This window comes from Protopterus annectens, chromosome 3.part0 (assembly GCF_019279795.1).
Source record: "Protopterus annectens isolate FY-2018-M chromosome 3.part0, PAN1.0, whole genome shotgun sequence".
Lineage (NCBI taxonomy): Eukaryota > Metazoa > Chordata > Ceratodontiformes > Protopteridae > Protopterus > Protopterus annectens.
The window spans coordinates 1,361,485,277-1,361,497,776 of record NC_056731.1 but is presented as its reverse complement, the minus strand read 5'-3'; positions in this window follow the sequence as shown (position 1 = coordinate 1,361,497,776).

Sequence of the window (12,500 nt, the reverse complement as noted above, 5' to 3'; positions counted from 1 at the left end):
TTTCGCGGTTTCGGTTCGCTATCGAAACGGTGTCGGTGTTTCGGTTCGCACAAACGCGTCGATGGGGTCGCCATTCGCACGGAGTGTATTCGAACATTTAATAGTAAACCATATATATATATATATATATATATATATATATATATATGCATACATACATACATATATATATATATATATATATATATATATATATATATATATGGGTTCCACCATATAGACTGATTTTTAGTTTGGTTTACAGCTATTTTCTCAACTCAATTTGGTGAACAGCTCCTCTGATTGAAATTGCCAGTGTGCTTGATCACTCTAAATATGGGGATGGGAAATATGCTCTTTCTCTGCTGTTATTTAATATTGGAGTTGGTATATATAAATAGCAGAGGGTGTGGGGTGAAAGGTGGTTTGCTCCATACAAAAACACTTTTGTTTTTACTTGACAGCTCCAAGTTTATGTTCTGAAGCATGCATGTTGAGCTGTGTCATTTTGAATGTTAACCAGTTTTCGTCTATATTCAGTGGTGTGATTTTTTTTCAGCCCTGACTATCTTACATGTATATCAGTGTATATAGATATAGATAGATGTACACATGAGTCCATTACTTTATCTAGGACATTTTTTCATCTAATTACAAAATATCTAAAAATTTAACCTAATACACATTTAATCTAAAACATACTTAGTCAAATCACATTACATCTAAAACTTCATATAATTCCCACCGAAACTTCATTTTTTTCAGGAGGGTAAGCTTTCCCTGCACCTCCCATGTGGAGGCATTTTCCCAACACCCCCTTACTTAAATATATTAACTCCACAGTTGCACAACCATGGAGGAAAAAAAAAAAAAAACTCCTGACAGAGTGAATCATTGCAGGTGCATAAACACAAACTTCTAGAGACAGAGATACAACCTAACAGTGCATATTAGCAAGTACAAATACTGATCAACACTAATTTGCATTGCAATTCCTATGATCCAAAACCACACCAACGCTGAATTTTTTTAACCTTACACACTTTTCTACCAAATATGATTCAGTCATTTGTGTTTTCGATGAAATGTGTTTTAGATCAATTGTGGTACTTTTTTTGTGGATGAAATGTGTTATAGTTCAAATGTCATGTACCCATATAAAACCCTGAAACTGCACAAACTCAGGAGGGGTAGAAAGTGATAAAATGTACCACACCTTCTCACTCTTTTCTTAGTCTAACTATTGTTCCAAGATATTGATAAGCATCAACTGATGACATTCTGTGCTTCACTCAATTGATTGCCAACATGCAGTAGGTTAGCTGCACTCAAGAGCTGTCAGCAGCATAAAAAGTTTATAAAGAAGGGAGACACCATTTACATGTGTTTGCATTAGCCTTCCGGTTCTCATAGCACTGGAATAATTCTAATCCACATTTAACATTACTTGTTTATTTGTTTATTTAAATATGTTAAACAGGATGGAACACTAATCATGACATTTTTGTTGTCAGCTGTAATTTATTTATTTTTGTTACAGATCTGACCCACAGTAATGTATCTCTTAAGGAGCAAGCATTTGAAGAACATGCTGTTTATAGGTTTTACAGTGCTATAGGATGATGTTCATTCATTTTCTGAGACTTATTTCATACTGTTCAGGATTGTGATATGAGTAGTTAAACCAGTATGAAAATAAAGTCACAGCCACTGCAGGCAAGCATTATGAACCACACCCCCAGGGGTAGGTTTATAAAGTAAAAGTTACACACCTTGCTATAGCTCACAGTAACCTCAGATACATGTAAAACATACATGCAGATCAATGGATGCCATACAGTGTGTACACAGACATTGGTTTTATTCACTGTACTATACATCTCTGCTGTATGGAATGCACCGTCATATGCCACGGAGACAGATCTAGAAGTGGCACAATGTTCAATGCTCTTTATATGACTTTATCCACACTGACACTACACCTTGCATACATAACGCGATTCATTTACATTACATTCAGAATTACATTATGTATCCCTTGCATAGCAGTGACTGTCGCATGACATTAGGAGGTGTGACATTTCTGTGATATGGATTCAGGTGTGCATGGCACCTGTAAGAGTTGCTATCCTTCATCTCCTTCCCCACGTTATGCAAATGTGGGGTATGATAAATAGTCCATAGCAAGGGTTTGATCTCAACAGACAGGCTCTCATTTACTCTCCCTTTTCTCTCCTTTTTTAACTCTGTCCCATAATGTGCTATGCTATTTATGATTCATAATTTATTATTATAATTCCATTTGTTTTATAACTATAAGTAATTCCCATACTATTATATTATGGTGTGTAAAGCATTGGAGAAAAAAACTTCACTTTGATGTTAGGGTGAAAGTTCTTCTAATATAACTAAACAGAATCGTATGTGTTTTCATTCAAAATAATGTTTAACTTTCATCTCCCAAATGAAGATGAAAAGGAGAAAAGCAAGCAAGAATAAGGTTATAATGCAGACAAAGAATAAATAAATAAATAAATACACACATACAAGAGGAAAAGAGAGAAAAATGCAATAAATAGGAGTAAGTGTGTCCAGCTAAGATATTCAAGAGCTTGTTGAAAATCTTCTTATTTTGCAGGGCATAATGTCAGAATCTGAAATAAACATGGGAGTTATTGAAGGGAAGTCTGTTTCTTTTGCAGTGGTATAATTTTTATATTATTGCAATGTGTTTCTCAGTTCTCCTATTCCATTTACAAAAACAAAATATTTTTCCATTTAAAAAGAATATCTATAAGGTTCTTCTGTGTGCATTATCATCATCATTGCCAGCCACCTTTTTCCCATTTCTTACATGGAGTCAGGGTGTTGTGTCAACTGTTGCTACCTCTTTTGATTCAGTGCCATTCTCTAAAATTCTTTGACAGTCTTGTCCAACTGGTGCAGATCTTCTCTCATGCAATTTACATGTCTGTTAGCCCGGCATCCTCATTTCATCTTTCCTTCTTCCTGTGCCTCCAAAATCTTTGTCATCAAATTATTTTCTGCTTTTTTACATGTGACTGAACCATTGTAATCTCATCTCCTTGACCTTATCTGTGACTGGGGTTACTTTGGATTCTACTCTGATGTCCTTCTTTCTTTGTTCCACAGGCCCCAGGCACCATATCCGTATCACCTCTAGCTTTCTTAACAGCTTTGCTTTCACATTATAAGTTTCTGTGCCATACAGAAGCAGTGGTCAGACTCTTCTTTTGTACTCCTTACTTTTTGGCTTCTTTTGCCTTCATCTGTCACATACCACCCCTGAAACTCTGTGCCATTTGGCTTTAGCACATCTCATTCAAGCTTTTACCTCCTCATGCAGACTTCCTTTTTTCTCAACCACCCCTCACAGACACTTTAAACTATTAACCTGTTCTACCATTTTCTCTTCTATCTCAGTTTTGAGCTTCTTCTGATACATACATACATGCAAACATTTCAAGCATGGGCAATAAAGCCCTTCTAGCTTGCCAATATGCCAGAACACTTGTTCCCATAATAAATGCCCAGGCTGTTCTTAAAAAATATCTAAACAAGTACTTGTTTTAATGTAATTTGGTAGTCTGTTCCAAGCATCAGCTACTCTGTCAGAGAACCAATTAGTACACTTTTCATTCCTATAGAATCTTCTACATATGTTATCTGAAGATTCTCTAGTACTTTTTGATAACCTCAAACATTCCCAGAGGTAGTTGTCCCTAAATGATCTATATACCTGAATAAGATCTCCTCTTAAATATCTGTAACAGACACTGTACAAGTTCAGATATTTTAGTATTTCATAATAACTTAGATTTTCACATCCATGGATGCCCTTAGTATATTTCTGCTGTACTCTTTCCAGTTTATTTCTGACATTTGCTACCATGACAGTTGTCTTGTCTATACTCATTTTCATCCCACAGGAATTCAGTTTTGCATTACAGTCCCCTATCATTTGCTGAAGTTCCTTTTCAGTGTCTGGTTGTAGTGCTGCATCATGTTAGGTCCAGATGAACTGGTCAATATGGCAGTTTTATCTAATTTATGTAAGAATCACAGATTATTCCCAAAGATATATTGATTTCTCGGTACTTTTCCATTAACGGGGCAACACTTGTGGAGTGAAATGTAGATGGAAAAGTAACGCGAATATTATCCTAATTACATGCTGACATTGGAAAAACATGTTCCTATTTTTCGAAAGGCTTTCTCCCGATGTTCGGTTCATAATTTGAACAGATGTCCCAACTTTTGCAAAGGTTTTTTACCCGTTGTTTGTGTGTGATTAGGTTGCCATATCTGACTGACAGCATTCCACATGTTAAGACACTGCCCCGTAAAAATCAGCAGATGGTGGAGAAGAGGAGCACTTCCTCTTTATTTTCAGAAATTAACATCCGTGATGTAAGTCGTAATTAGTAAGTCACACAGAAATTGTAAAACTATCTGTGTAACCGGCAGGGACTAGGTCCGAAAGGAGTGACAGTCACAGATCAAAACCAAAATTAAGACCAGAATACGGCAGCAACATACCCAGCACTGACTTTGCCTGAAAAATGAGTGGTGCTGTGACAACAAAGCCAAAATGAAAAGCACAGCAGAACTATGCAATAATCAGTTCTAATATGTGACAAAATCAGCGATGCTCTGAGATGGAAGACGAAAGTAAAACCCAAAAAAAATGAACAGCATTGCCTTCAGAGAAAGCACACTTTCTGGATGCTGCAAGATGTAAAAATAAACACATTCATCCTTTTCCTTTAGGGGCTTAGGAGCTGGGGATGCATACACTTTGCTATTTAATAAGTATATAAGTAATACACTGGGTGCCACTCTGCAAGGAAAGTATAACTTTTTGTTTAAACATCAGCGGCAGCAGTGTGATCTTTGCAAACGCGGGTTAACATTCCAAAGGCTGCTTACAGCTGTTGGCCCGATAATGGAAAAGTACCGCTTTCTCAAGATAGAAGGTAATAGATTCCATATTCAGGGTATTTATTTGCATTATTGTTAGTGGTTGTTCTAATTGTCAGTTTTTATCAGTACAGTATACAAGAAATATTCTCATACTCTCCAAATGAAGTATAGCAAAATCAACAAATCAGTTACGTTTCAGAGTACTTTTTTTCTAAGTAACACCTGATTTCACATTTTGTAGTGTGTGTGTAAGAGAATCTATACATAGGACAGCAGTAATAAGATACATTTACAAAACCTTCTGTCATTCAGTCAATACATGACATGATGATATGACATTAGTTTTCTTTATTGTCTTCTTTCTCCTGCACATTACATTGCTGTGGTGTTTTGTGTATGTGTCTGTGTGTGTGTGTGTAAATATATCTATCTATCCATATATGGGTCTAGGACTAATGCTCAACGACATGTTTCCAAGAACTGGAAACGGCTGAGCACAGTTTCGCTAAAGTGCTTTTTCACCGAAAAAAGCACTTTCAGGAAACTGTACTAAAAAAAAAAAAAAAAAAAAAAAATGAGGAAATGTCTGTTTCTGAGATTGTGGCATAGTGGGGATAAGAGAATATTCCCCTTTCCCCACTGCAGTGTGATCTTGGAGTGAGAATATAAAAGTAAGGGGGTGTAGGGGGACTTGCCCCCCTGACATGATTACTGTTGTTTTTTCTTTTTAATGTTGTTAGGTGCTTTTTGTTTTTACTTGAGTTTCATGAATGTGCTTTTTTGGTGAAAAAACACTTTTGCGATACTGTGCTCAGCTGTTTCTGATTCGTGGAAACGTGTCATTGAACATTAGTCCTAGATCCCCATATATATATATATATATATATATATATATATATATATATATATATATATATATATATATATATATATATATATATATATATATATATATATATATATATATATATATATATATGCCTGTGATCTGGCTGAACATCAGTTTAATCGAGTAAAAATTTAGAAACGATTAAAAGCCCATTTAGCTGAATGATCATTTAGTTAAAAGTGCATTCCATTGAATCGTGTGCTATACATAGTTTTATAATAAAAAAGTACAACATGTAGAAGTACATGAAGAGGTATATTTCCCAACAAACTAGGAACATAATAAATGCTATTACTACATAATATATACTCTGTTGTGCTATAACCCTGTTAGAAGACACAGCAGGCAAAATCGCTAAGGTATGCCTATGCCATGCATGAGGTGCACAGAGTTTGATCCTGACTTCTGGTCACTGTTTGTGGAATTTCTATGTACTCCATGTGCCTGTGTGGAGTTCCTCCCAAAAACCTACTGAGTGTTTCCATCTCAAGACTGGAAGGTATTCGATGCAATTTAAAGGGAAGCAGAAAGGGTAAGTAAGGCATGTGAAGCTCCAGATGTGAGATCATACATGTAATTTATAATTTGTATTTATTTTTTTTTTATTTAAAATGTATTTACTGGGAAGGTCCAACTGAGACAGAGCACATTTACAGGGGAGACCCAGGGAGAAATGCTCCAAATGCATGCCTTTGGAAGGAAATATTTTACTATAGCTGAATGCAGAGGAGTTTAGCATTTAAAATATAATATCCCCTTCAAGGAGCATGTATGAAAGGGGAGTATTAAAAGCTCAAGAAGCTAAAAGTATGGGGGGGGACTAGAATGTGAGAAAAGAAGACTCAAATAGGGAGGATTTCAAGGTTTGATTAAAGGCCATAAGTGAACAAGAGGGGCAAAAATAGTCAATCTAGTTGTAGTGCTATGAACCTCAACCAAGGAAGCAGATTTTATAAATATATATCTATTTATATATATATATATATATATATATATATATATATATATATAGTTAGAAAATAGTTGTTCCACGGGGAGAGGGGTTGAAAAGAAGATAGTTGGAAGGTAGATCTGAAGGCAGGAGGGAACACTGAAAGCAAAGGACTATGCCTGGGTAGGCAAGGAGCAGTATAGAAATAAAGAAGGAAGGCTGAGTAAGACAAAGAAGAAGAAGTAGAGGAAAGAAAAAGAAAGACAGAAGAAGAAATTATTAATATTAGACCTCCCAGAAAGCCTGCTCTTCCTCCCTGGGATCATTATTTTGTTTTGGAGAAGTTGACTGAGGCTCCTTTTGAGCCTGCAGCTTCAGCTTCCCTGCAGCATTCGTCCTGAAAGATTGTTCTTTTGTTAGCACTTACTTCTGCCAGACTGGTGCCTGAGTTGCAGGCCCTTATGGCATGTCCTCCTTTTTTGATTTTTCATGAGGACACAGTATCCTTCCTCACTAACCTTTCTTTTATGCCAAAAGTGGTTAATGAGCTATCTCTTAATCAGTCTATTAATCTGCCTACTTTTTTCCCCTCTCCACAAACTGACACAGAGAGGGCGCTGCATACTTTGGACATGCATAGGCAACTTAGAGCTTATTTGGATATGATCAAGGCTATCAAAATGTCTGATCAGTTATTTGTTTTCTTTTCATCCTAGATCTTTGGAGCTTGCTGTATCCAAACAGATTATTTTTTATTTTATTTCTAAGGCTGTTTCCTTTTGTTATACTTTTCATGGCAAGAGCCTTCCCTTTTCAGTTAAGGATCATTCTACTAGAGCTGTGGCTTCTTATGGTGCTTTTTTTCAAAGGTTTAGATACTAATTCTATTCTTGAAGCAGCTACTTGAACTTCTGTGCATCCCTTTACCAAGCACAACAAGTTGGATGGTATTTCTAGAGCTAGGCCTGGTTTTGCTAGTTCAATTCTTCTTGGTTTTGCAGGGGATTCTTCTGCACCTTCTTCCTCTCATGTTTCTTCTTGAGCTTTGTCACTCTCCCATATAGTTAGGAATACTGCGGCAGTGAATTTAAAGACATAGTACAGTTGTGTCAAATCCTACCATAACAGTAGATGACCTTGCCTTCACTGCTGCAGTATTCACTTCCTCTCTCCATCCTCTAGTTCTTTAACTTCCTGGATGTACACATTACCTCTTGGGTTCCTTGGACTGGTGTTCCTCCTGGGGCAATCAGTTCTGTTTTTGGTATGCCTGAATATCACCTTTATGTCCTATGTTATGCAGAGAGCATATGGTGATGTTCAGCATACCTTTTAAATTCAGATGTCTTTGGAAGACTGGCTGGACATTGGGCTTCTGCAGCAGGGAATCCCATATAGTTAAGAATACTGCAGCAATGAAGGCAAGGACATCTACCATTATGGTAAGATTTTGCACAACTGTACTTTCTACTCACATACCACATTGTTTAATCCATGTATAGTCCATGAAGCCACCTTTATTGCCATGTCAACCATTTTGTAAATTTCATGTCTCTATTTATTCTTTAAGAATTTCTTTCACCTCAAATCTAACAGCTAAAGGAGGAGAAAAAGGCAGACAAGGTGGGCCTTAATAGAAGAATAGGCTAAATCAGCACTGAGCAACTCACACAAAAAAAGAGAGAACCAAAGCAGCATCCACAGTAAGTGGGTCCAGGTTATGAGAGAGGGAGACAGCAAAAAGAAATCTTCTTCCATTTGGATAAGTAAGATTTCCTAGTCGTTGGTTTCATGGCCTCCTGCAGGACTTGCAGCATGTCCTCAGAAAAAGGTGTCTGTGCGGAATCAAAATCCTTGATTGTTAAAAAAAAGAGGAAATGCTTTTCCCTTTTATTTATGTGATATTATTATGACTGGATTGGATTTTTATATAATCAAACTTCAGGCCAATGTAAATATTGTATATAGTCTTATTTCAGTTGTTAGATAAGGTATTAATAACATATATGTTAAAATATTAATATATATATTTATTGCTTGAAAAATCAATAAAAAATTTTGAGTAAAAAAAAATCCTATCAGCCACAGTGTCAGTTGAAGCGTGGACAGGTGGGGATAATAAGAGATCTCTTGTCTTGTGTGATTAGATCCACCATGTGAGATAACTTGTGATGATTGCCCCTGGCTAGATGCAGAAGAAGAGGGGGCCAGTGTTGTTGTGGCCAAAAGGGAGTCACCAACAAGATTTTGGAAGCTTCCTGATGAATTTTGAGCAGGACTTTCAGAATGAGAGGAAGGAGAGGGAATGCATAAAGAAACAAGAGAATGAGAGGGCATCCACCTTCCATACCAGAGAACATGGGACACTGGCACAAAACAGAGAAAGTTGCCTGTTCAGAGGGGAAGCAAAAGATAAAATTGAGGAATACCTCACTGCTGGATAATGCCCAGAATCACATCCCTGTGAAGCATCCATTGTGGGACTGAGTTAAGGACCCACTCAGAATGTCTGCCACAATGTTCTGATTTGAAGGGATATAAATTGCCTGAAGAGTCACTTGACACTTGACAGCAAGATCCCATATCAGAAGTGCCAACTGACAAAGAAGATAAGATCTTGTTCCTCCCTGCTTGTTGATATATATAACTGAGAATACCTTGAGAGGCCCTGGAGAAAAGAAAGCAGACAGAAGAGCTTTCATCTCTTTGAAATTGTTGTGCTCCTTCGGCTGACAAGGTGACCACACCCCCTGTACCTTTAGGTAGCTAAAAGTCACCCCCCCATCCCATATCTGAGGCATCTGTGAACAATCCTTGAGAGGGAAGAGGGGGATGAAAAGGAATCCCTGGATTCAGAGACAACTGTTGAATCCACCAGAAAAGTTTCTGTCTGAAACAAGGAAGAAGAGGAACTACAAATTCTAGAGGATGACTATGTTGAAGCCACACTGACTTTAGAAACCACTGAAACTTTCTCATATGAAGTTTGGCCAGAGGGAGCATTAGAATGGTGGATCCCATGAAATCCAGAGCTCTGAAAAACTCCCTGGCAGTAAAGGAAGCCAGAGGAAGAAGAGTGTAAAAGAAAGAAATGAGAGTTAAAGCCTTTGGAGGGGGCAGTGATGCAAGCATTGGCACTGGCTGAGTCCTGCAACCCAGAAAACATGCAGGTGGATTCATGAAGCTCAGCACAAGGCCGGCATTAGGCTTGTGCCGACCGTGCAGCATGTAGATGGCGCAGTAGTGTTATATGCATATTAATGAAGGTGCGCTGCCACCACAGCCATGTGCATAGGAAACGAGCGCGAGTGCATGGGGCATGTTGAAGTGCCGCACGGAGGCATGGAAATGTCGGCTGTTGACGTGCAACCTAAAATGCTTGAATATTACAATCTGCCTGCAATAGTAATCACACCTGTCAGTGTCCATGGATACTGAAACGTATGCAAAGCATGCAAGACAGGTCTTGCAAACACAAAATGAAGAAGCAAACACAAATGCACGTTAGCGAATATCGAGTCTCCATCCCTCGAACAAATGACATTTAAAACCATGTGCCCGTATTCTAACGCAGTGTAGATAGTTATACCAAGTGGAAGTGAAACGCATCATGTTAGCGTGCCGCCAATAGCTACGTCTAGCCCAATGGTCAGGGTTACCACCTGTCCCACATTGTGAGGTATTGTACACAGCTGGGCAGTTGTGTCCATACCAAAACCATTATAAATGCAAAATATCCTGCGACCGTATGACATAATTATGTCCCACATCACATGTAATAGTCACATACAATAGTTATTTCCATATGTAACGTACCACATGTTACAAGAAATAGAATAAGCAAGTAAACGAAACAGAAGGAGCATATAAACTGCTACAACAATAAGCTAACAGGTAGGCATAAAACAAAAGTATTATCCGTAGTACTGACCGTGGGTATGTGTTGTCCTGTAGAATCTGATTTGTGTCCGGAATATATCCCATCCTGGCAATATGAAAAGGTGGCAACCCTACCAATGGTCATAACATTCGGCCAAAATCTGCCCATATGTGGTCCAAGCCGTTCTTGTCAGGATGTGACAAAGTTGAACGGGTATTACCCAGGTGTACCTACCATGTCATGAAAGATAAGTATTTGCGTGTACCTATGTGCGTGATGTACAGCATGTGGAAGGTGAAAAATGCCAGGGTAGTCCTCACAACCATACAGGTACCTGACATATGTAGTGTATGCAATGTGTTCCCTTGACCGTGCCATGGGCCATCAACCAAAGAAGGGATGGATGGAGTGTCAGGAATATGTGTGTGGGGGTGATGGGTAATGGTATAATCCACAAAGGCGAGACTGTGTTGGATGCACAATAGGTGAACTGGAGGTGTATGAGGGAGCAGTGGGTGAATCAGAAAGAAACACAAAGAACAAGCATACACATCCACAATACAACCTGACAGGCCATACTGTAGAACACAATCACACAAACATATGAATATTAAAATGTGCGATACACATGTACAGAAACGTCACCGGCACATACCCACAGAATGGTCTGGATGGAACTGGGCCATCCAAATGCAACACACCTGGATGCATAATTGAATACCCATCATCCCCTCTACAGCACACAACCCACCCCCATTCCTGAACGTCCACCAAATCCAGCCATACTCGGGCTACTAGCTTGGCGCAGCCATATCTACACATAGTGACCACTACTCATATGTAATAGGCAGTGTCACCCTAGGCAGTTTCAGGATTGCAAACTATGTATCCCTTGAATGTAAAACCCAAACACATTTTCGTAAATCCAAAAGAATGGACGGTTATTGTCTTGTTCAATTTTTGGATATCCCTCATGGGATAAGTATCCTGTGTAAACATCAGATTTGGTATCACGATACGATGTCCAGTCCTGTAGACATCTGGACACAAGTTGTATGTGCAGTAGTGGTTCACGAGACTGTTCAGCCCCTAGACGGTCATGCAGAACCTACTACCCAGGATCAAACACCTGCCCATGATGCACGTCTCCCCACATGAATTATCGAGAGAATATATTGTACACAGTCGCATAGTGGCACTTGGAAATAGGCTGATTAAGGCGTTGACGTAAGCAGGGTACCTCCTGACCCACTGTCTGAGGGACAGTCACTGTTTGGGTAGGTGTGTCCTGACCACGAATGATACAATGGTAAATGTCCTGTGATGGTAGGAAATAACTATGTACCATACTTCATGTAACAGTTGCCTAAAACAGTTATCTCTGGATGTAAAATTAGTAAATCGTACAAGAAACAGAATAAGCAACTAAAGTGCTACAAGAATAGGCTCTCATCTAGGAAAATAATGAATGTTCTAAACCCTGTACTGACCGTGGGTATGTGTTGGCCTAAACAATCTGGTGTGTCCAGAATATATCCCATCCTGTATATATGAAAATGTGGCAACCCTACCAATGGTCAGAGCATTCGCACAATAACTGGCCAGCCTCTTAATCACTCACAAAACCAGTGACCTTTGGAGGAAAGGTGTTGAATGACACTTGAATGACTAATGACAATAATTAAGAGTAATAGATGCTTTTAACTGCAGAAAATAAGTATTAATACATATGGCTCTGAATCTGTCAACACGTTTCAAGTTAATAGTACTAATATTGTAGAAGTGTCCGTGATTGTCCCTGATTTGTCATTGCCTTGTCTCTGTCCCTATTTGAAATTAGTCCCTGAGTATTACAGAGGTCCATACACATATGTACA